General features: G+C 37.7%; 1 pseudogene; it reads left to right on the forward strand.

The window, feature by feature from the left end:
- The first annotated feature begins 8,344 nt into the window (after nucleotides 1-8,344).
- On the forward strand, nucleotides 8,345-13,942 carry LOC101393325 (cytokine receptor-like factor 3 pseudogene; annotated as a pseudogene).
- The last annotated feature ends 9,156 nt before the right edge of the window (nucleotides 13,943-23,098 follow it).

Below are 23,098 nucleotides of genomic sequence, written 5' to 3' on the forward strand. Positions count from 1 at the left end.
GAAGATCCAATACTGTTAAGACATCGGTTTCTCCCAAATTGAATTACAGATTCTATGAAATCTCAACCAAAATCCCAGCAAGCAATTTTGTATATATTGACAAACTGATCCTAAAGTTTATATGGAAAAGTAAAGACCTGGAATACCCAACACAATTCTAAATAGGGTTAGCACTGGTGGAAGACCCTCACTACCCAATTTCAAGACTTATTTTAATGCTATAGCAACCAAGAGAGTGTGAGTAAGTAGACAGATATGTTAAACAGAAAGGGGAGCCCAGAAATAGGTCTGCATAAATTCAGTAAAATGATTTCTGACAGAAGTGCAAAGGCTTTTTAAATGAGAAATGATAGTCCTTTCAACAAACGGTGCTGGAACATTTGGATGCCCATATGATTAGAAGAGGTGGACTTAACACACAGGCCTCACACCTTAAAAAAATGTTAACCCAAAATGGACCATAGAACTAATGTAAAACATAAATCTATGAAACATCTAGACGGAAAAGTAGGAGAAAATATATGTGAATTTGGGTTTGGTGATGAGTTTTTATATAAAACACCAAAATCAAGATCCATTAAAGGAAAAATTGATAAGCTAGATTAAAAACTTCTACTCAGGAAAAGATCACTTAGGGAATGAAAAAGCAAGCCACAGACTGGAAGGAAATGTTTGCAAAACACATATTTGATAAAGGTCTTGTTTTCAAAATATACAAAAAATTCCCAAAACTTAATAAAACTTAATAGTAATTTAAAAAAAATTCAAAACAAAAACGCAATTAAAAAGAAATTTAAAAATGGGCAAATATCTGGACACTTCAAAAAGAAGATAGATGGCAAATAAGCATAGCAAGCTAATTTTTAACATCATTTGTCGTTAGAAATTAAAACAATAATAAATTAAAACAATAGTAAGAGACTACAATATATCTATCAGCATGGTTAACATCCAAAAAATCTTGACAATACCAATTACTGATAAGGATGCAGAGCAACAGGCATTCTAGGTCACTGTTGGTGGGAATGCAAAAAGGTACAACCATTTTGGAAGATAATTTGGCAGCTTTTTAAAGAGCTAAACACAGTCTTGCCACATGATCCAACAATCAATCACACTCCTAGGTATTTACCAACTGGGTCAAAAATTTATGTCCACACAACACCATGCACATGAATGTTTGTAGCAACTTTATCAGTGCTCAAAACTGGAAGCAACCTTGCAAGATACCCTTAAATAGGTGAGTTAATATACAAACTCTGGTACACTCTTACAATAAAGTAATATTTAGCAATAAAAAGGAATGAACTATCAAAGCCCACATAAATGTGGATAAATCTTATATGCATATTGTTAATTGAAAACAGCTAGTCTATGATTGCATATGTATGATTCCATTTATATAACATTCTGAAAAAGGCAAACTATAGAGACGATGAAAGATTAGTGGTTGCCAAGGTTTTGTGGGTAAGGAGTTGAATGGCTGCAGCTCAGGGAGTATTTTAGGGAAGTGAAAATATTCTGTATGAACCTGTGATGGTGGGTACATGACTCTGCATTTATCAGAAGTCATAGAACTTTACAGCACAAAAATTAAACCCTAAGGGAAGCAAATTTTAAAATATACATATTTAGCATGTTGAGGAATCCCAGGCTGGAATGCAGAATGTGAGGAAACAATCCAACTGTATTACAAATGTATAAAAGGAACTGCACTGAAGGAGTTGGGGAAAAGGCCCTAAGGACCCAAGTCACTTTGGAAATGAGCGGAATCTGCACAACTAAAAGCAAAAGAGATTGTACAGAAATGCCGTACTCTAATTGACAACGCAGTTTCCCCCGGAGGATAAGTTTACAATTCTGTGACCACGCTGCCTCTGTACTCAAACTGAAAATTTAAATAAAGTGATGGCAAATGGTGGGAGAAAGTCTAATCATTCCAATTAACAATATCAATGTCAGAATCTATTTAAAAATGTATGCTACCAATAACAGATACACTTTTAAGTATAAAAACACAGAACAATTAAAAGTGGGAAGATATAAGACACAACGTGTAGACACCAATGAAACTAAAATAAAAACAGATTTTAATAATATAAAAAAATTTAAGGAAAGAAACATTACAGAGATAAAAGGGGGCCTTTCATAGTGCTAAAGAGGTCAATCCAATAGGAAGTTATCACAATCCTAAATTGATAGGAGTCCATATGTAGTTTCAACATGCATAGTGAATAGAACAAGCAAACAAGAAAATCAGTGAGGATATACAAGATATTAACAACATCATTTACAAAGCTTGACCTAACCACCTAAAATAAAAGGTACCCAATGTCAACAGAAGTTATATTCTTTTTAAGTGCTAATGCAGCTTGTACAAAAGTGTCCTATACAGGCCCATAAAGAAATCCTCGAGAAATCAAAGATTAAAATTATTCAGTTTGTCTTCTAATGATAAAAGTAGAAATCAATAATAAAACAAAATAACTAGAGAGTTCCTAGCCATATCAAAAATAAACAGTACAATTCTAAATATCCCAAAACTGAATCACAATAAATATTAACAAAATTTTTTTATCTAAATGGTAATAATGATGTTGCACATCAAAAACTTTGCAGTATGTTGATAAAGCAGTACTTAGAGGAAAATTTATAGCCCGAAATGCACATATTAGAGAAGAAGAAAGATTGAAATCAATCTAATTTTCCACCTCAAAAATCTAGAAAAAAATAACTAAATCAAAATAAAATGATAGTAAAAATAATAAATCACTGGGATCAAAAGTAAACATAAAATAGAGTAAATCAACAAAGCCAAAATTGGTTCTTTGAAGAGATTAATTCAGTTTATAAGTGACTGGCAGTGTAGATCAAGGAAAAAGAGAGAAAAAACAATATCAGGAATGAACAAGGATACATCATTAGAGATCCCAAATATCTAGGATTTGATCTTTCCTACATATTAAGAATGCTTGAGATTGGCTGTTGAAGGGTTAATTCAGTAGTTTAATGATTTCAGAGCATCTAGTCTTCCTCTCTTTGTTGCTAAATGTCTGCCACAGCTCTAGGCATTATATCCTCAAAGAACTGTGATCACAGGCATTAAACAGGACTGAGACTTTGTCCTTACCTGCCCTATGTTACCAAAAAGAAATTCTTTCCCAGAATCAAGCCAATAGACTTCCTTTTATTGGTCATTATTCAGAACTGAGATTACATGCCCTTCAAATAGGGACCGTGAACATGTACCATGACATCAAAGGTTCCTCAATTATATTTAAAAATTTTTCAATGATCAAGAAAGAAGGAGAACAATTACTTTTGTGTAGGCAACAATATTCTCGGTCACATTTTAGCATTCTTCTCAGCCACATAAGTAAATATATTCTCTCTTTTGCAAAAGCTAGAGTTGTTTGTCGTTTACAAATGAAATTGTGTGGGCTGATACAAACTGGATCCTATTTACTGATTAGTATCTGTCCTTAGAAATCAAAATAATGAATGGACTAGCTACAAACCACCCACAATTGTTAAGGAAAAACATTTGTCTTTCATTGCCAACCATTCCTATGTCTGTGTTACAATACATTTTTATAGATAATCAAATGACATTTGCAGTATTTTATAATGTGAATGTTATTTTTTTTACCCTGGTATATGCATAGAACAGGTACACAGGTATATAAAACGCAGGTCCGTTCAAGAAATACCTCCAGCTGCCTGCCATGGACCAGATTCTCAGCTATGTAATGAATACACTGGCCTCAAGGAGCTCTCAGTCCATAACATGTGCAAAATCATTCCAATTTAATGAGGAAGGCGTTCGTTATATTAGAAGTAGAGGGAGCTAAAAGAGAACAGACAGGGGTCCAAGAAAAATCAGAAAAATGTTCCTGGAAGAGATGCATTGGGAAAAATATACATCCTAATGGTTGATCATGTGCTTTTTCTTGCTATAGCTTTACCCAAATAGAAATAGAGACACTGGCTGATGTTGTGTGGCTCATTCTTGAATTGCACTGTCTGTTTATGATGGAAATCTAGTGTGAAATGTTTACCCTGAACTGGGTGGTACACAAAATATTGATGCTATGATTGAATCAGAAGTGTATTTGGATACCCTGCATATCATATAGTTTGTTTCCTAAACAAATCTGGTTAAAGTAAACATCAAAGATATTTTTGAGAAAAAAGAACTTGGGAAAATAAATTCAGTCCAGCTGACATTAAACTCTGCTCCTGTCAAACCAAACAGGATTTTAATGTTTCTTGCCTGTTAAGTATTAGTGAGGAATCTGTCCAAACAGTAAAAAGTAAAATCCCACAGTCATTAAATCAAAGTAATTAGAACTCCAGTGATGGGTGAAAGTGGAATCAGATGTTCTTCCTCACTGGGAGCTGTCAATTGGCTGGGGTATTTGAAATCCGTGACTTCAGATGGAGACCTACAGCTAGATATTATGATAGAAGATTTTTTTGTTATGCTGTCTACATTGAGCTATATTTTTGTCTATTTCACACAGGGCATGAATTATATGGAGAAATTAGGTTTGTAGAAGCCGTGTACTGGTCTTTTGATTGCCAACTATAGAAGCTAGCTGCTTATACATCAGTAGTCCCCAGATGTTGTAACATTTTCCTTATAAATTGCTAGTGTAGAATGCTTCTTTAGTTTAGGACTCTGGTACATTTTATTCCCTAACTCCCATAGCAGGGTGGAAATTCTATTAACCATGCTGTGCATTGTAAATCACCTCCACCAATGAGTAGAGTAAGAAGCCAGCAAAAACAGCAGCCACAGATGCCTCATGAATCAAAGGAGCACTAAATCCTGAGTTAATTGGTTGGATGGAGAGTGGCTTTCTCTGTTAAGCAGATTTTAACATTTCAAAATGTTTTTAAACATCTATTTTAATCCTGAATTATAATGTATATTGAGAAATTTACAGTTTAAACTAATAAAACAATAGAAAAAAACTCCAGAAAAAAATCAACAAAATTGGCTACTTTGTTGAGCCGTATATAAAAAGAAAACCCACAATTTTTAAGTTATCAAAAGTATTTGGGATGGATACAGACATTGATATACCTTGCTTTTCTAAGTCTAATATTAATAAAAATAATACTAATTCCAAACATATGACATATGTAATAAACGGGTTAAACCTAATCCATCACTACGTCACAGGCGAAATCCTCATGCTTTGGGGGCAATGTATGCCATAATCCTCACATGACTCTTAAGTATTATTACTTTCATTTTACACATGAGGAAATTATGGTCTTGCCTAACTCACATAGGCCAGTCTCCCAACAACACACAACTACCAAAGGTGGTCTGGGGTTTGGACTGGGAGTGATAGAACCACAAAGCCAATGCTTTTAGCCACTTTCCTCTACCACCTCCCAACTTAGAAACATGACGTGTCAGGAAAATTTGTCTCATAATACAGTTGTGGGATGATTTTATCAACAGTAATTTTCATCCTTTAATTTCATACTATATCATCATTTTCAAAAATTCCCACTCCCATCAATACTGTACCTCACAGGCGTTGACAATGGTATTGGTATTTTACCACCCACCAGGGTCTTGGAGGACAGCGGGGAGACTGCAGACCACGAGCCATTCAGCATGGAGCCCGTGGGGAGTTGGTGCTATCTTCTCGTCATGGCTAGCTGTTGCCCTTTCACAGCCCTCCACACTGCCTCGCCGTGACACAGGTAAGCTAGACAGTGTGCCTGTAAGTAAGCAGTTCTTTCCCATTTCTTCTTATTCCGTCATCCCAAGTCCGTAATCAGGGGGGTGGTGGTGGAAGCTTCTGGAAGTTGGACAGAACATGCATGACACTGAGGGGTGGGGGCACCAAATTACCTTGTTCTGACTTAAAATTTTCAGCATACTGTTTATCCTGTGGGTAGCGAGAATATTGTGCCTCGAAGAGCCACCTGACTTACCCAAAAGTGTCACCTGGAAGAGAGAGCTTATTACCTGGTTCCTCCCAATGCCCCCAGGAAGAAGCCAGAGGGAGAGGGGGTATTGATACAGAGTGACTGCTCCATGCCAGCACGTGCTATCTCATTTAGTTTTCTCAGCAATCCCGTGTGACGTGTATTAATATCGCTGTCTTACAGATTGGAAAAGTAAGTCGTGGTATGGCCGTGTTCCTTGATCAAGGTCACAGACTTTGAGGGTGTCAAAATCCAAGGCACCTAGCTACCCTGAGAGGACAGACAGAGTACCTCTGAGGAGACAAGATTCCTGCAGACGGACCCTATGGAGCTTGGGCATTTTGTCCAGGATGGTCCTGGATAAATGTATAGTTCCAGCTGACTTTATTTCTCTCAACTTGACACACTGACATAATTAAAGTGAGTTTCTCTGCCATGATTAAAGAGTCAGTTTCTCTCTTGCACCTCAAATTCAGAAGACTGACCCTGTGATTCAGTTAATTAGGCAGATAATGTCCTCAAAGAGTGTGTTTTCCACCCTAAATATATCAGAAAGACTGTCTGTCTGACTTCTCTTTTAGTCTTGGCCACTTTAGAAATTGACTGATTGAGAAAGAGCACAGGATTCTTTTTGCCATACCATTTCAGCTGCCAGGAAATCAGCAGAATGAGTATACATCCAGGAAATATAGGGGTTTATTGGAAAGTCTAAAAATGTAACTACAGACCTGGAATTCTGTGCAAGTTCAACACAGTGTTTAAAGCATTTTGAGATGGACTTTTCTGCAGACATTTTCTTTCAAACAAGTATTCTTCCGTGGTGTATTTGACTGTCGACTGCGTCAATACGTCGGTTCATTTGTGGACCGCAGAAAGACCAGGAGATGGACTGTCAGAATAACCAGTTTCAGGACCTCGTTCTGCCACAGGATAGTGGTAACTCCTCAAAAATTAAACTCTAAGTTTTAGTCTCCTTACTTTTCAAATGAGGAAGAGAAAAATAAGAACCTCACTAGTTTATTTTGAGAGTCATATGCTATTTTTTGTGTGAAATAAATAAAACTGTAAGGCACTAGGTTATTACTAGTCACTGGATTATTACAGTGTTATTACTAGCACTATTGTTATAATTATTATTATTATTACAAGGATATGTAGTTGGCTATCTAATGTGATGTAAGGCTTCATTGTAATTAGTTACGTGATGTGACATAAGGGACTCCATGCTGTAGCAACTTCACTGGGAGTCATTGGAAAGAGAAATGGTTTGGGGAGGGGCAGCGAACTGCCCACTGGTTGTCTTGCAGAAAAGGACCTTAAAAGACAAGAGTGAGTATAAAATGCATGCTTTGTCAAGCTTCTAGGTGGAATTAGTTCCTGAGACTGGAAGCCCATATCCTCCTAACAAACTGTCTGATTGATGTGAGTTCCAAAGGGGCCGCTGACTAACACTTTCCCCTGCAGGCAGCAGGCTCTAATGGGTGCCTGTCATCCCCACACTCCACAAGTTAATGTTCCCAAAGTTATCAGCCCTGCATCTACGACCTCTGGCTGGAACCTGTGTTATTTGTGTTATTGAGAAATGATCTCCTTCCGTATCGAGCTCTTGTGGACAGAAACTAATGTTTGTCTGCTGAGCACGCTAATGCACTTGGTTTTCCATTTGTGTTTACTCTAGAGGACACACTGATCGAGGTTTGGAATTCACACAGAGAAACTCACCTGCTTTCTGACACTCTCAGATTTGCTACTACAGCAATCAGGCTCGGATTTCCATCAGCAAATGTGCACAAGGCTGATGTTTGGGAGACAATGAAAATACCTTTCCTGGGGACCCTTCCTGTCTGAAGATGAGAAAAGGAATGTCTGACTTGAAAACCAGACACAGAAGACCAAGGCGGTCCATGTGGTCCTAAAGTGAACTGATGCAGTTTCTTTTGATTTTTCAACAAATGTTTTAGCCCATGGTTTAATCCATGAATGGAACTAGAGCAATGCTGCCCATCTGAACTGAGTGCCCAGAGTGAGCAAAGCCTCAATCCATTAGATACTGAGAAGCTGGGCCATGAGGCAGGGTCCCTTAGGACAGCTGCACTCGATGCTTCTGCTCCCACTTCTTCACGTGGCCACTCCTAACTCCCAAGAAGTGAACAGTTTTGTTGGGGGGCAGCTTTGGGGAAGAAGAAGCTTTTTTTCTCTGAAACAAGCTATGGGTCACAGTAATGAGGTGTTTTACACCATGACAAGCTCGGAATGAGCAAGTATCTCATGTCTCAGGGCCTTGATGATTGTTGCAGACACAGAAGTGAATAATCTTCTCTGCTCTAACAGAATTCACTTTCAATAATATAATGTGATAAGAACTTTAATACAGGTCTGCACAGACTGCTACATGGGGAATCATGAAGGACTTCGCAGGTAGGTGATGTTTAAGCAGGGTTTAGAAAGATGAATGGAGTTTTCCAGTTGGGGAAGGGAGGAATGATGGCATAGGGATTTGTATGTTGAAATAGATGGTGCTCTGGAGAGACTTGGAGTATTCCCGAGACCATGGAATGATATTTGTTTTGTGTGGGGGGGGGGAGGAGAGTGGCCAGAGAGGAACTTGAGACTGGGTAAAGTTTTGAAAGCCTTATAATACTCTTCATACTTTGTCCTGTGCACAGAAGGGGACAACAAAAGCTTTACTTAGGAAATAGATAGGAGGAATTGGCATTTGGACATTCCAGCATGAAAAATGACAAGATCATGTGAATGTAGAAGGGCATAAGTGACCTTTGAAACGAGGGTGATTGGACTTCCAAGCTTAGAGGCTGATGGATGGATATATCATCCAGCAAGAAATGAACCCAGGAAGAACACATTTGGATTTTGAAGCAAACAATAATGAGTTTAAGCTTGGACGTATTTTAATCTATTTGTTCTCAGGACACAGGCAGAGGTGACACCACAAGCTAATGCATTTATGAGTGCACACAACGTGTACAGAGAAGTGGGGGTTTTCTGTTGTGCTTAAAGTGTGAGGAAAAGTGGTGGATGGTATGTCCTCAATGGTTGTTTGGGGCTAAATCGTGAAAAGCCTTGAAAGACGGGCATCTGTCCATTAGAAAAGACAGTCAGCAGAATCTCGAATAATTATTATGGCAGCAGGAGAAATGGATATGAGTCATTTCATTTTTTAAAAATGACAGGAATGAGTCAAAGATGATCCCAAGTTTTCAAATACTGCTACAGGTCTTGGCTAGCATTCATTTTGTTACATGATATTAATTAGAATTGAGTGAATGTAACCATTACAAATTATGGTGGTGATTAGTGGGTCAGACTTCCAGCAAAGCCATGCATCTGGAACATATGCCCTCAACATAAAGGGAAAGGTTGGCTGAGCCACCCAACTGCCATAAAGTCAACTCAATTTATTCAACTGCCTAGATAAGGCTGAAGCAAACTAAAAGAGGGCACGCTGACAGATGACAAAAGAAACACTGGACATCAAAGGCATGATAGAGAAAAAAATATAAAAGGCGAAGAGTCTGAGGACATTTGGCACAATGGTAAATTTTTGGTGGTGGCCGTATAAATTGTTCTTGTTTAAAAATGGTGATTTTGACTCATGACAACAATGTTTAAATGCATAAAAATAGGTGTAACAAACTTTGGAATTGAATTCATAAATATTGTTAAAATTTTTTAAATGCTAAAATTTTCATTACCTAAAACATTTTATGTGCGTGAGTAATCTCCTTGCCAAAGGATATTGGACAAATAGGTGAACCGTGTATTAATAAGCAGAATTAATATGTGGAGAAATAGAAATAGAAACTATAACTTCTTTCTTTCCTTTATTGAACTCATTCAACTGAATTGTCTCTATTCAAAATTTTCTTCCACAGCTTCATCTTGTAATCCTATTTTGATAATGGAATTCTACAGTAATTAATATAATCAACTATATCAGGAATTCATTTGGGACGTAACCATTTATACAATCCTGTGTTCTATTGAGTTTCACTTACTGAAATAGAAGTTATGTCAAAACACACACAAGAGATGAAACAATGAAAATGAACCTCTCACCCCAGAATGTAAATACTAATGTGGATGTTTTAAGCTGTTTCTTGACATTTTTTTCATATTGAAGCAACATAATGCTTGTATCACAGCCATAGTCTCTATTATTATTATTATCATTATTACTATTATTATTATTTTAATGCCAAGAGCCAGTGGTCTCTTTAATTGCTTCAGTGTTATTGCTCTTATTAATTACCTATTCACCATAGAGAGTTTTAGACATCCAGATTGTATTTTGGAAGCCTGATAGCAGAATAAGTCTTCGGCTTTCAAATTATTCAATAAAAATTGAAGTACATAACATTTTCTACAATATTATAGTTAGAAGTATACATTTTTTGAGTAGATAGACTGGTCATTTATGGAATATGGGATTAAGTGCACTAAAAAAGTTATCCCTACCCCAAACCTAGATTCTTGGCAGGGGTCTATTTCTGATAGGATATTTCCTTCCAGCGGCAGCGTGAAGGGCCATCTGGTAAAATGTGGTTCAAGCCAAAGTCCCCAAGGGTAGCTGAAGTCAGGAGACTGAGCAGCTGTCCCAAAAGCAGGACGGGGATTGTAAAAGGAAGTCAAAATCTAGAATTAGACAAGGATGGAAATTGAACCATCCATTGCCCATAAACAATAAACACTGGTCTTTCTGGCTTAGAATTGTCTTTTCTGTTACATGACAAACCTATCCAATCTTGTTAAGATATTGTCATTGCTGTAAATTAAGAAAGTCAGTGTTGCAGTGGGAATTGAATGTTAGCTCAGACGGAATTCTTCTGGGGGTTTTCGAGGAAAGCATTATGATGGATTGCAAATGTTACAAGTTGTCTGATCTTTTCAAAATTACTTTAACTTTCATAAAACTCATCTTCCTCACCTGTGAAATGGAAATAATAAAAACAACAGCACAATATTGTTGTGAACATTAAATAGATAATAAAGATTTACGGTAGTTGACACAGAGGAGGTGACATATGATGTTAATCCGTCAGCCCTTCCTCTTAAAATGGAAACATTGCTCAGGTCTTAAGTCTATTGCAAGGCACATGGGTACACTTAGAACTTCCAACCTTTCATTTTCATGTCAAATCTCAAACAGTTATATATTGGAAGACATGGGGAAGGAATTCCTTGGCAAACTCTTTTCTGGGGGGTTGAATTCCTTGGCATCTATGGATTTCTATCTTGCAATAGATACCTGTTCTTAGTGGAAATAGAATACCTGTTCTTCGCCCAAATCCTAGAATGTACCAAATATGAAGCAAAATATCCTCAGAAAGATAAACGGAGCAGTTTCACAGAGTCTCTGGTTGCATGGCATCCTGACTGCTTCTGTGGCTCATGGGAGATGAGAGCAGAGGTTAAGACCTAAGAGCCCTTAAGAGCATTCTCTAAGCTTGTTGTAGCAAAGACAGAAGTTTCACTCCTCATGTAATAGGTATGGTTACCAGAAAACGGCTGGTGAGTGACATGGCAGTCTATCGAACTTTCTTAAGTAACTTTCAGAGGGGAAACTTAGAGAGGAAACAGGAGCAAATTTCATTTGCTTTCCGGAGTAGGGTAAGTACAGATGCTCTAGACTGTTCCTTCTCAAAGAGGAAGGACGTGGAGCGGAGAAGAGAGAAAATCCTATCAGACAAGAGAACACTCATTCAAGTGCTTCTTGCTAAAAATCTAGGTTGTAGCCCAGATTGCCAAAGACTCATTCTTCTAATATTTAGCTTCTTCTTGATGTTTGCAGAACAGCACTGAAGCCCAGTGCCTAAGTTAGGAGGTCCACGGGCCATTGGCAGGCTGTTTATGATTGGAGCCATGTTTTCCACACCTTAGGATCAGGGAGTTTTCTGCTCCAGAATGAAGAAGGAAAGAATCTCCATACGGAAGAGATATAGGAGCCCACGGGGATGGTTGCCTGATGTTATAGAACCTGCATCCTGAAGGTGCAGATCTCATCGTCCTGTCTCTCGGGTTCCTCCGATTGTGTCATACAACTTCCCTATGGGTCTTCACTGTGCCAGGTACATGTGTTTTGCTTTGCAGAAGAGTTTGCTTTCATACTGTTTCCTAAATAAGAACAGCCATTATACTCTTGAACAAGTCATAAAGCTGCAAACTTTGTGGCTGTGGTTCATTGACCTTGAAGTCATAAGGCAGAAATACTATGTACAACACAGGACTTTTCAGGTAAGGTCGTATTTCAGTGGCCTATGTGAAGGTCTATTTACATTCCCTAGACAAACCAAGGATTACTCTACCTTTTGGCACTTGGCTTCCATTCAGAAAAAAGAGAAGTTGCTTTCTCAGAGGCCATCCCAGGTCTGTTACCAGCATCTTGCCTGACACAGATCTTAGGATGATCTGTGGGGAGCTCAGTTAATTGTCAGACTGTAAACAATGGACAGAAACTGACTGAAAACAGATATTCCATACTGCTTTAATTAGGTTTTGCTACTTGAGAATTCTCTTCAAAATAATAGTCTTAAAATTATGAACATATTTAACAAAAGGGCATATTGGCAATGCCTACTGTCAGACCTGGCAATTAATTGAACCAACATATGTATTGAGAACTGTAAGTGAGGTGCGCCGCGTGTAGGACAGTGGGTGATAGGGCTGCCGAAGGAGGCCCCTGAGAACATGGAGGGGGCACAGAGCAGCCTGCCGAGCTGAGCCAGGGGCTGTAGGGGCTGCAGGAGGTGCAGAAATCAAAGAGAGCACATCACCTAAGACATTACATGAAAACACAAGAGATTCTAGGTTAAAATTCTACTTTAAGTAATGATCTATCACCTTCTTAATATCATCATCATAATTGATGCTCTGGAATGAATGAAGACAAATGAGTCATTAATACCTAGAAAGATGGTAGGCAATGATCATTTTAAAAGCAGAATAAGAGGGGCAATAGCTTAAATGCAACACCAGGAGTGGTAGAATGATTTGCTTGTTTTGGTAACATTTCTAAATGCATAAATGTTAGTAATGGTTCAGTTTTTCTCTACAGCTTGCTATATAATAAAAAAAATAAGTTGGCATGGGTAACTAAAATAAAAAAAAAAAAGAGGGAATCGCAGACAAGGGATGTCCTCAAAAAGCATTGTAATGGCTCAAAGGAACTGTTGGGAAGCTCCTGGATGAGGATCCATGACCCACTCAATGGTGGACACCACTGGACAGGACACTCCTAGGCCTTAGATGACCACCAGAGGTTCACAGAGCATGGAGCTGACACTACAGAGGACTCTGTCCCAAAGGTGAGGCTGCCATTCTTGGTGGCATAGAACAGAATGAGAAACTGTGGGGCTTCACCAAAAAGGCCTCACACATTCAGTTGGACAACTTATCAGAAGTGCTTTACTGGTTGATGCACCTTGTTTATCTGCTCAATTGGGTAACTCAGTTCTTAATATAGTGAAAGACCACATTTTATAAGCATGGAACAGTAGCGTCTCACTGACCAGTGCAGATAGAAGAACTAATAGAGAAACCTGGAGACATCCTAGTACAATGGAGGAAGGTGTATGATGACTTTGCAGCCCATGATTGCAGGCTGCAGTTCTGTAAAAGTACTTCAAACCATTTGGAGGATGTATATGTAAGCTCTTAAACTGAACCCATTGTACTGCACACAGCCCCCAATGTCAATTCTCAGTTCAGAGTCTGTGCCTGAGGGTACGACCAACAGGGGCTGAGTCCTTGGAGCATCCCCAATAGGTCATTTCACATGGATGCCTCATGACTGGCCAGCTGGCTCTGAGGGGTACAGTCTGAGCAAAGAAATGTGGTACTCCAGAATGATTCTGAATTCTTAGGTGTTCTCTACTCTAGTGCACCAACATATTTCGTTGGGCACCTGTTAATATTCAGAGTTGAAACTGTGGGACAACCAATGACAAAGATTCTCTCCTTGACCCAACTCTAGCCAGGCTCCTCTGAGCCCTCTTCTCAATCAGTATACTGATATACTCCCACTGGCAATTCCTGGGACAATTTGGGGATCAAAATAAAAACTGTTGTTAATGGATTATAACCCAATGGATAAAACAAGGAAACCCAAGTTCCTATTGATATAAATAAATATATGAGGAACTTACATGCTTGTTGAGGAAAGGGATGTTTAAAGTACCACCCCACAAAATACTTGTTAATTACAAAATATGAAAGAGTAAGTTGAAAATGGAGGAGCCTGCGAGATGCCCCCTTCATCGAGTGATCAAAGTTAGCATCATGAGCAATGGGACAAACAAAGGCCATGTGCCGCTGTTTAGGATGCTCTAAGGACACAGAATCACTTCTGTGGCTTTACTGCCAAAGATGCCTGGCCTGGATGCAATCTTGAGCAATCATCAGACAATTACAGATCGAGGGCCATTCTACAAAATGACAAACCCAAGGTTGTTAAAAGTGCCAAGTTTACGAAAGTCAAGGAAAGCCTGAGGAGCTGTTTCACGTTGTAGGAAATGAAAGAGAGATTGCAACTAACAGCAATGTGTGACTCTGAAATAGATCCTTTTCTATAAAGGACATTTGTGACAATTGGAGAAGCTTCATTGGCTTTGCGAATTTCCTTATTTTGATGGTTGTGTCGTGGTTATGTAGGAGAATATATTGTTTGTACAAAAAACTACACTAATGTATCCAGGAGTGATGAAGCATCAGGTACACAATTTATCTGCAAATAATTTTTTAACGGTTATTTGTACTTGTAATTTTTCTTTAAGTTTGAAAGTGATTCAAAATTAGCAGAATAATGCATAGAAATAAAAAGATCTCTATGCTTTGGTTTGACTGTGACCAATGGAAACTTTATTTCTCTTTTAATTGATCTAATTCAGGTATATAAACTTTACCTTTACAAAATTGCCTTTCAAATAGTTCAGACTCTGTACTCTTTTAAAATCTTGTCACCATTGGTTACTATTTACATATGAGTAAAATTAAATTTCCCCATTGTGTTTATCAAATTTTCTGGCATACTCCTATAAAAACAGCATAATGTAGTGTAAATTCAGCTGCAGGCAACAAAAATCCAAGTCAATTACTTAAACATATTGACTTTTATTCTCTCTCATAACAAGAAATTCAAAGGCAAGAGGGTTCGAGTTGGTTAAATCAGTGGTACTTCAGTGTACACAGGGATCTAGAATTTTTTCTTCTTTCCACTGACGCCTCTTCAGCATGTTGGCCTTTCTCCACAGCTTGTTGTCGATAGCTGACACAGCTCCAAGCATCTCCTCATCACACAGCCGTATGTATCCACCAAAGGAAAATTCCCTTCACATGACTCTTTACAAGAGTGAAGAAACATTTTCTCAGAAGTGACCCCAAGAATTATCTCCTCATGCATCAGAATTCTCAGAAACTTTTGCTTCAACCAAGCATTGGCAAGGAGGAATCACCATTATCAGCTTAAAATAATCAAAATTGACCCTTTAAGACTGGTTGTGGTGTGTATGTGTGGGGGTGTTTTTTTCTCTGATTTCATGACCATACTATAGGTGGATATTGTTAAAAAAATTTTTTGAGGCCCTTCTAGTGAAAAATAAGAGAATGGCAGCAAAGCAATTAAATAGGTAATCAAAATTTTTGCAACAATGAGTAAAATAGCTTGGTAAACAGGAGAAATATACACCAGGTGAGCAAATAAATCTGAGCTGGCCACAGACAATCTCTATCACTGCCCTTTTAGCTGAGAATCTTGTCTTTTTCTTTGTCATGATGGGCAATTGTCAATAGATGCAACACACACACATAGACACACGTACACAATTTTGCAGAAAAAGCACATATCTTTCCAGAGTAATCTACCATGTCCTCTATCCCCTGCTATTTTCCTCCCAATGTGAGTGCATGATACCAATAAATGCTTCAGAAACATAGGACGTTAATTAGAGGTCAAAAGTAGTTCACTTGCAAAGCTACACGGGAAGTATATTTGTATTAATGAGAAATGTTTTTCTGCAAGAGGGGGGAGAGCAAAGAAATTTAAAAATGTACTTTTTATCAAATTCCAACAGTATATCAGGCAACTTGATATGTGGGACTGTGAGTTTGGGGACATTTACACTTTCTAAAAGCATTTTATAAATAAACAAGGGCTATATCTTTTATCAGACTACAAATATAGACTAGGGTATACATATTTTATGGTGTAAGTGTTAGGAAGACCACCTAAGCATTTGCTCATGTTAATAACATAGAAGAATAATTGGCAAATACAATAATTTTTAAGATAAAAATTTTATTCCACTCCTACGAATAACTGACTCTATATACATCTTGCATTACCAACTGGATTTTGCATAATATTTATCTAAGATATAATTTAATCTAATAAGTAGTGATCAATCCCAGAAAACCATCTAAAATAACTGAAATATAAATGTGGCCATTATCCTTTTTGTGAATTTTAGAAGTAGATCATTATTTATTTAATTTGCCATATATTTAATCTAGATTCATATAATCCCATAATATACAAACTGCTTCTTTCTAACGGAATGTATCAAAACTATATATATAAATAGGATATGAAGCAGCACCCAATAGTAAATCTAAATGATATTTGCATAACCCTTGTTTACTTACAAAATGCTTTTGACAAGTGACTTTTCAACTTCAAAGTAGCCCTATGAATCAGTTATTATTTGCCCCAATTAAAAAATATTAAACTCAGGGAATATTTGATTTGCCTGAAGATTATTGATTATAATGAAGTGAAGATTCAAAATTCAGGTCCACAATTCTTATATATATAAATTCTTAATACATATAATTCTTATATACAAACATATATAAAAGGTCTAGTAATATTCTAATACAATAAAAATCAATACAAAACAGTTCTTGTATATTTATTCTAATATATTATTGATATAACACTAACTTACATATAAACTGTTTCAACTGAAATATAGATATTAAACCAAATGATGTGCTTTCCAGTATCATACAAAAAATCAAACTGATATCACAAATAAATCAATTACGTTGGTAGTGAGACTAAGCCCATTTCAGTCTAAGAGTACACAACTTTGTATAGAAAGATATAAATTAAGGTCAACTGTGTCATTTTTTTCTTTGTTTGGTTTCATTGTGCACCAAATATTTAGGTTCACTAAGTAAATATGGCTAAAGGAACATCAAAGATATTTTCAACACAATAGAATTGGAGAAAATAAATTGGATCCAACTGACTTTATAGCCTTGTCAAATAGAACAAAATTTTAATGTTTATTTTCTGCTACATATTAGTGAGGAATCTGTCTGATCAGTAGAAAATAAAATCCCACAGCTATTATATCAAAGTAATTAGAACCTCAATGATGGGCAAAAGTGGAATCAGATGTCTTTTCTGAAAGCTATTAAGTGGCTAAAGTATGTTTTTGTAAATCTGGTACATGGGTTTGTAAATGTATTAAAAGAAATGTTTATTCTTATAATCAAGTGTGTCAAGCCAAATTTATTAGGGCTTGATATAAGATAATCATATTACTTTCAAAGGAATTTGACATTAAACTTAAAGAGAAGAGGGCAATGGACATGATTAGTGATGATGAAAATTATGAAGTTATGTAAAAGATCATCCCCTAGGATGACCCACAGACGTGGGATCTTTTGTTACTGTAACAAACATCACATGAATCAGCCTTGACTTTGTGTGCTGCAGTGTAATTACATAGTTCACTAAAGGATACACCATTGGAATTTTCTAGACTTATCACTTAATACTTGGAAGAAAGTTCTTTTTATTTTTTTCAAATTTTCAAGTTGTGTGGACACGTATAAAGAATTGTGAGTGATGTGATAAATTCCATGTCAAATCAGATTTTTCCATTGATTCCAATTAAGTTATGGAAACACGTTCCCAGGTTGAGAATTGGCAGCTTCAATACACTATATGAATTGTACTAACATTCATGACAAACAGTTCTGCATAAGCATTGTGGGTAGTAGAGTCTTTTAAAAATGTTCTGCCACTCTCTGAGAGTAGCAGCAGAGAGCACCAAGAGATAAATCTCTGCATATGTTAAAACTGACTGGTAAAAATATTTACAGAGCTAACTCCTGTTTCATTTAAAGTGACGACTCTGCTTTCTTTATTATTTTCAGAGATTTTTGGCTTATGCATGTGTAGGCTACCCATCCATTGGCTGTATCATTTCTGCTTTTATAGGTGTTCGGCTGAGCTCCACAGCTCAAAGAAGTACAGGGATATTTGGGTGAACTGAAGCATCCTGTCACTAGCACCGCAGACCTCTCTGTTGCAAGTCCAGGCTCATCACTTCGTAAAAGCGAAAACCAAGTTTACAAATTCCCTCATCAATCCTATTTAGGATCCAGGTCAGTTTTATTCTAGTAGCGTTAAGCAACTTGCACATAAACATCCAGCGGTGCTAATGAACCCTACAGCAGGTCTTTGAAGGTCATTCAATTTTTGCAGCTCCTTTGAAATTTCACTTTAGCCTGAGGCATACAGGATGGAAAAAATATAACTGATTAAATGTTTTACAACAAAAGGATCTTAAGCAAATTTGCTCCCACAGAGACTGGCCATATAAATATAAATTTATATGTATGTATAAACTTACATATGTATATAATGGAGGTATAAGTTTTTCATAAACTTGGAAATTTTTTTAATATTTCAAATTACACCCGAATGAGCAAACTTTTGATCCTCCAGCTGAGCTGTGTGAGTCTCCCTTCCATGATATGCTAGATTCTAAAATAGTATTTCCTCCCGAAACTATGAGAAGCAACTAAAATGTTATCATTTGTATAAAGAAATAACATTCTCAACAAATGTTAGAACATGAAACTGTGCATGATGTTCTATAACAAAGAGTTTTGAAATTAATCCCTGTAGAAAAAAATGTAATTTGCAAAAGAAGAATAAAAATATGTACATGATTCACTGATATTTTGTTACATAATCTGTTAACAAAACTTCTGTCTGTTTAAAAAGGAAATACTGTTTGGTAGTTAGTGGCTGATGGAATATAAATTTCTGTGAGTTTTGCATCATCCTCTGGAGGCATCACCCGTACCCTCCATACCCCAACAGCCAACAGCTACTTCTGCGTAATGCGGGCGTTTCTAATGTATTGAGAATCTTACCCTCCTGAGTTTCTCTGATCCTTGCAGAATTGCTTTTCTGTGCGTCTACAGAGCAATGGTAACAGGTACCAGGGATGTGAAGGGTAGAAACAGACATAAAGGCTGAGCACATCCTTGGGTGCTGTGCAAATCCTACAAAATTAATTAAATCCTATAAAATCTCTCTCTCTCTCAAATTTATTATCTATTATTCCTATCTAATTTATTACTGTATTTGAAATCCTTTAAAGAAAATGGTTAGCCATCAAACCATGATCACCACTGCATTTTGGTTAATATTCACTGAGCATCTATCCATACGCCAGACCGCAGACCGGCACCTCTGTATATCGACATAGAACTGGCCTTTGAAGCAGCCACTGTCTTTCCCATGTACCAGATAGGCTCTGCATTGGAGTCTCAGAGAAACAAGGAGATTGTCCGCAAGAAGCACTGCGTATCTAGATAATTCTGACTGATTCTTTAACATCTATTTCATGCCAAAAACCTGTACTCAATCCATTCTGCTACATTCCCTCCTGATTTTCACCTTGGTCTTTAGTAATAATATGGTTCCATATTTTGACTCCACAGCATCCTATCTTGGAAAGAAATATTACTCTTCCGATGGTTGCTGTGCATCTTGGAAACTGAAGCATTGTGTCCTGAAGTGTCTAATACTTTCAAAACATTTGTGAAATGCGTTTGGAAGTATATGTGTGTGTGTATATGTAAAAAGGGAGAGTGAGAAGGAGAGAGAGGGGCATTCTGACTAACACAATCTCCACTTTTCTCCATTTAAAAATTCTCCATCTTTCCTATTGGTTTGCAACTGTACCTGCTAAATCCCCTAAACACGGTGAGAGATAAAAAGATACAACTCAAAGGAATGGGCTTCTTTTGTTTATCATGGTTAATATTCCTGTTTATCATCATCGTGGTCTATGGTCCGTGGAGAGCAAGGGGAGTGAAAACACCATCACAGCAACAAGGACAGAGAAATTCATCATTCAGTAACATCTTCACTATCTGCAGGCATCAGGTAATGGCTTTCCTGAAAGGCCAGGTTTGGGGAACAGATTACGGTTATTCTCTGCTTAAACAATAGGTTCCCCACACTCTACTGCAGTGATTCAAAAAAGAAAACAAACAAACAAAACCTAATCATTCATGTAAAATTCTTCATCACCTAATCACCTACAGGTTAATGTCGAAATTCCTCAGTTTGACATACTAGATTGCTTGTAATCCTGCCTGTACCTACCTTTACAGTCTTCTCTCCTCTTACCCTTTCCAGCTTTTCTGGACTAAGTGCTGTTCCTGAAATGCACAGTGCTCTTTCATACTGGAATACACGCGCTCATGCCCCCACTCTCCAGCCCCTGCCTCACCCTGATTATCCAGTTGGCAATGCTAACTCATCCCTCATGACCTAGCTTAGACATGAACTGAGCCTGTTTCCTGCTCTAAACTATATGTTCCATCAGGGTACTGATGCTCAGTACTTGTGCTTAGTAGTCCTTCAGAAAATATTCAGAAATGAAGAATTTGAGCGTCTAAATTTGGGATATAAATTTTTCTACTATAAAATGTGCAATTCTAGTTTTCTTACAATTAGTATAATTGCAACCCCAATGTACACAACACCCCCCCCATGGAGAGAGTATGGTAATATGAACCCACAATTTCATGGTTTTAAGTAAACTGTCCCCAAGAAACCTGAAAATTTCCCACGCACTTACTTTCCAGTCTACTTTCTCCATCCCTGGTCCCTGCATACTGTTTCAGTCACTGCCACTTCAGGGTCTCCCCAGATCATTTCCCCACAAGCAATATAGACTTTCCCCAAAATTCCACAAAGTGATAAATAATTTCTCAAATTCCTTAACAAGGAACAGGGGTTTTTGTTCCAGCCCTTTCCCCCTAAAACATCAGCCTAGCTGCCTCCTTTCTCCTCTCTGTGTGCCCCGCCTCTCTGGAATTTTGAATTATTTTCTGCTCCATGAAAAAAAGAAATTCAATCTTCTTTGGCTTTTGTTACCAAACTTACACATGGCAACCTCTCAGATTATTCAGAACTCCAGAAGATTTTTAAATTTGTCCGTAGAAGGTAGGTGTGATAGTAAGGAAAGTGCTTTCTTTTCTGATGCATAATTTACCCTTTCTTACTTATTCTTGTTTTCTAGTTTACCTCTGCCTGCTCCTCCTTGATACAGTCTCACCTATGCCACTTGAATCAGTACAACTGCCTCAGCAGCAGATCTCATGCTCTTACAGTGTTTTTTGTTGTTGCTAGTCTGCTTAGCTGGCAACCAACTCAAATGATCTGCAAAATAAAATAAAAGACACATAGAAAGAGCCTGAAGGCTTCTCCTATAAGTATACTGTGTGTGTTCTAACCCACCTGTGAGCTACACTAACACGCACATACACACACACAGTCCTTAGGGCCCTTGTTATAAATGATCAGCCATGCCTTGACAGATGTATTCTATTAATGCTATCTAGAATGACAGCTAAACAATCATGTTAGCTTATCATATAAAAACTGTACATAGTGGAACTATAAAGCAATGACTTAACCTCACACAATTTTTAAACTTAAAATTAGTATCATATTTGCAAATATCAGGCTGGTTATTGTAACAGAAGAAAGACTTCAGGCCACGCGTCCTTCTTCAACACTGGTTCTCCCTGTTCTCTGACAGATTACCTCATCTATTCTGTTGTCTAGGAAGATATTTGGCTTCTCATACCAATCTAAAAATGAACTATTTTGTAATGTTAATAAGAATATGACAAATTATGAAACAATTAGAGTCACCCCAGAACATAGTGCATTCGGGGGAGTAGTCATTAAAAGGGCCCATTGGGCCAGAAAAGTCTTTGGTGAAGTGTTTCTCAAGCTCTGGGGTCCATAAAATTCATCTCGGGAGCCTGTCACAACACACGTCCCCTCACCCCTAGGGGCTGGACGTTCTGGTTCCCTGAAGTCTGGAGCAGAGGCCTGCAGCCTGCGCCTTCACAGTCAATTCAAGACATTCTGAAATACGGGGTTGTGAAGGCCACACTGGAAAACACTACCTCGGTGGGTGCACTTGGCCAGTGTGAGGCTCCAAAGAGTGTGTGCCTGTGTGCAGACAGAGGGGAAGCAGTGGTGTGCTGGTAAATGTTCAGCAACCAACTCTCTGGAAAACACCAACAGCAATAACACGTGGTTTGTGGTGTTTGTCAATACAACCACCACGAACAATTTCACAGCACCAAGACGGCATGGCTGGAGGTGGAGCTGGGGGACATACACATACTTGGCCCCCGTGAGCCAGTGTGAGTCAGTACACTGCTGGGGGTTACACACAAAGCATTTATGCTGGAGATACCTGACTGGGATCATGAATGCACTCAGAAGCTTCTGATGAAGGGTCGCCTGTTAAAGAACTCAACAGCCAAGCAGAGAACAATTGTGATATACGTGAACAGTGTGTTGAAGGGTATTTCTTGTAACGTAAGCAAAATACAGCTTTATTTTTACCTCCTGCTGATCGCTTACACTTTTTGTTTTCAGTGAGGGCATTTATCTGCAGATCCTGGGTGTCAAATTCTGCTCCTCATAGGAGCACACAGTTCTTGGGTCACTTGTCTCGAGCACAATCTCAATTCAGTGTCAGAAAAATTGTCTGAAACTTGGAAATAGGCAAAAAAGATCACTGGATGTTCTTTCAATGTAGTGTTATGCTCTATCTATCTAACTATCACATATGTATGGCATTTATGTATAAATGTATAACATCGATATATAATGACATGTGTATATTGTACATATATGTACAACGACATATACATACATATATTGGAATGACATATATATAGAAATGACATATATATGTATACATATATATATCTCCCCACCTGTTCATCATCATGTCCAGAAAGATCAGAACCTCAGTAGTAAGCACAATGTGGACTCTACTGGAGACAC

Source organism: Ceratotherium simum, chromosome 11, assembly GCF_057802395.1.
Source record: "Ceratotherium simum simum isolate JZ-2026a chromosome 11, ASM5780239v1, whole genome shotgun sequence".
Taxonomy (NCBI): domain Eukaryota; kingdom Metazoa; phylum Chordata; class Mammalia; order Perissodactyla; family Rhinocerotidae; genus Ceratotherium; species Ceratotherium simum.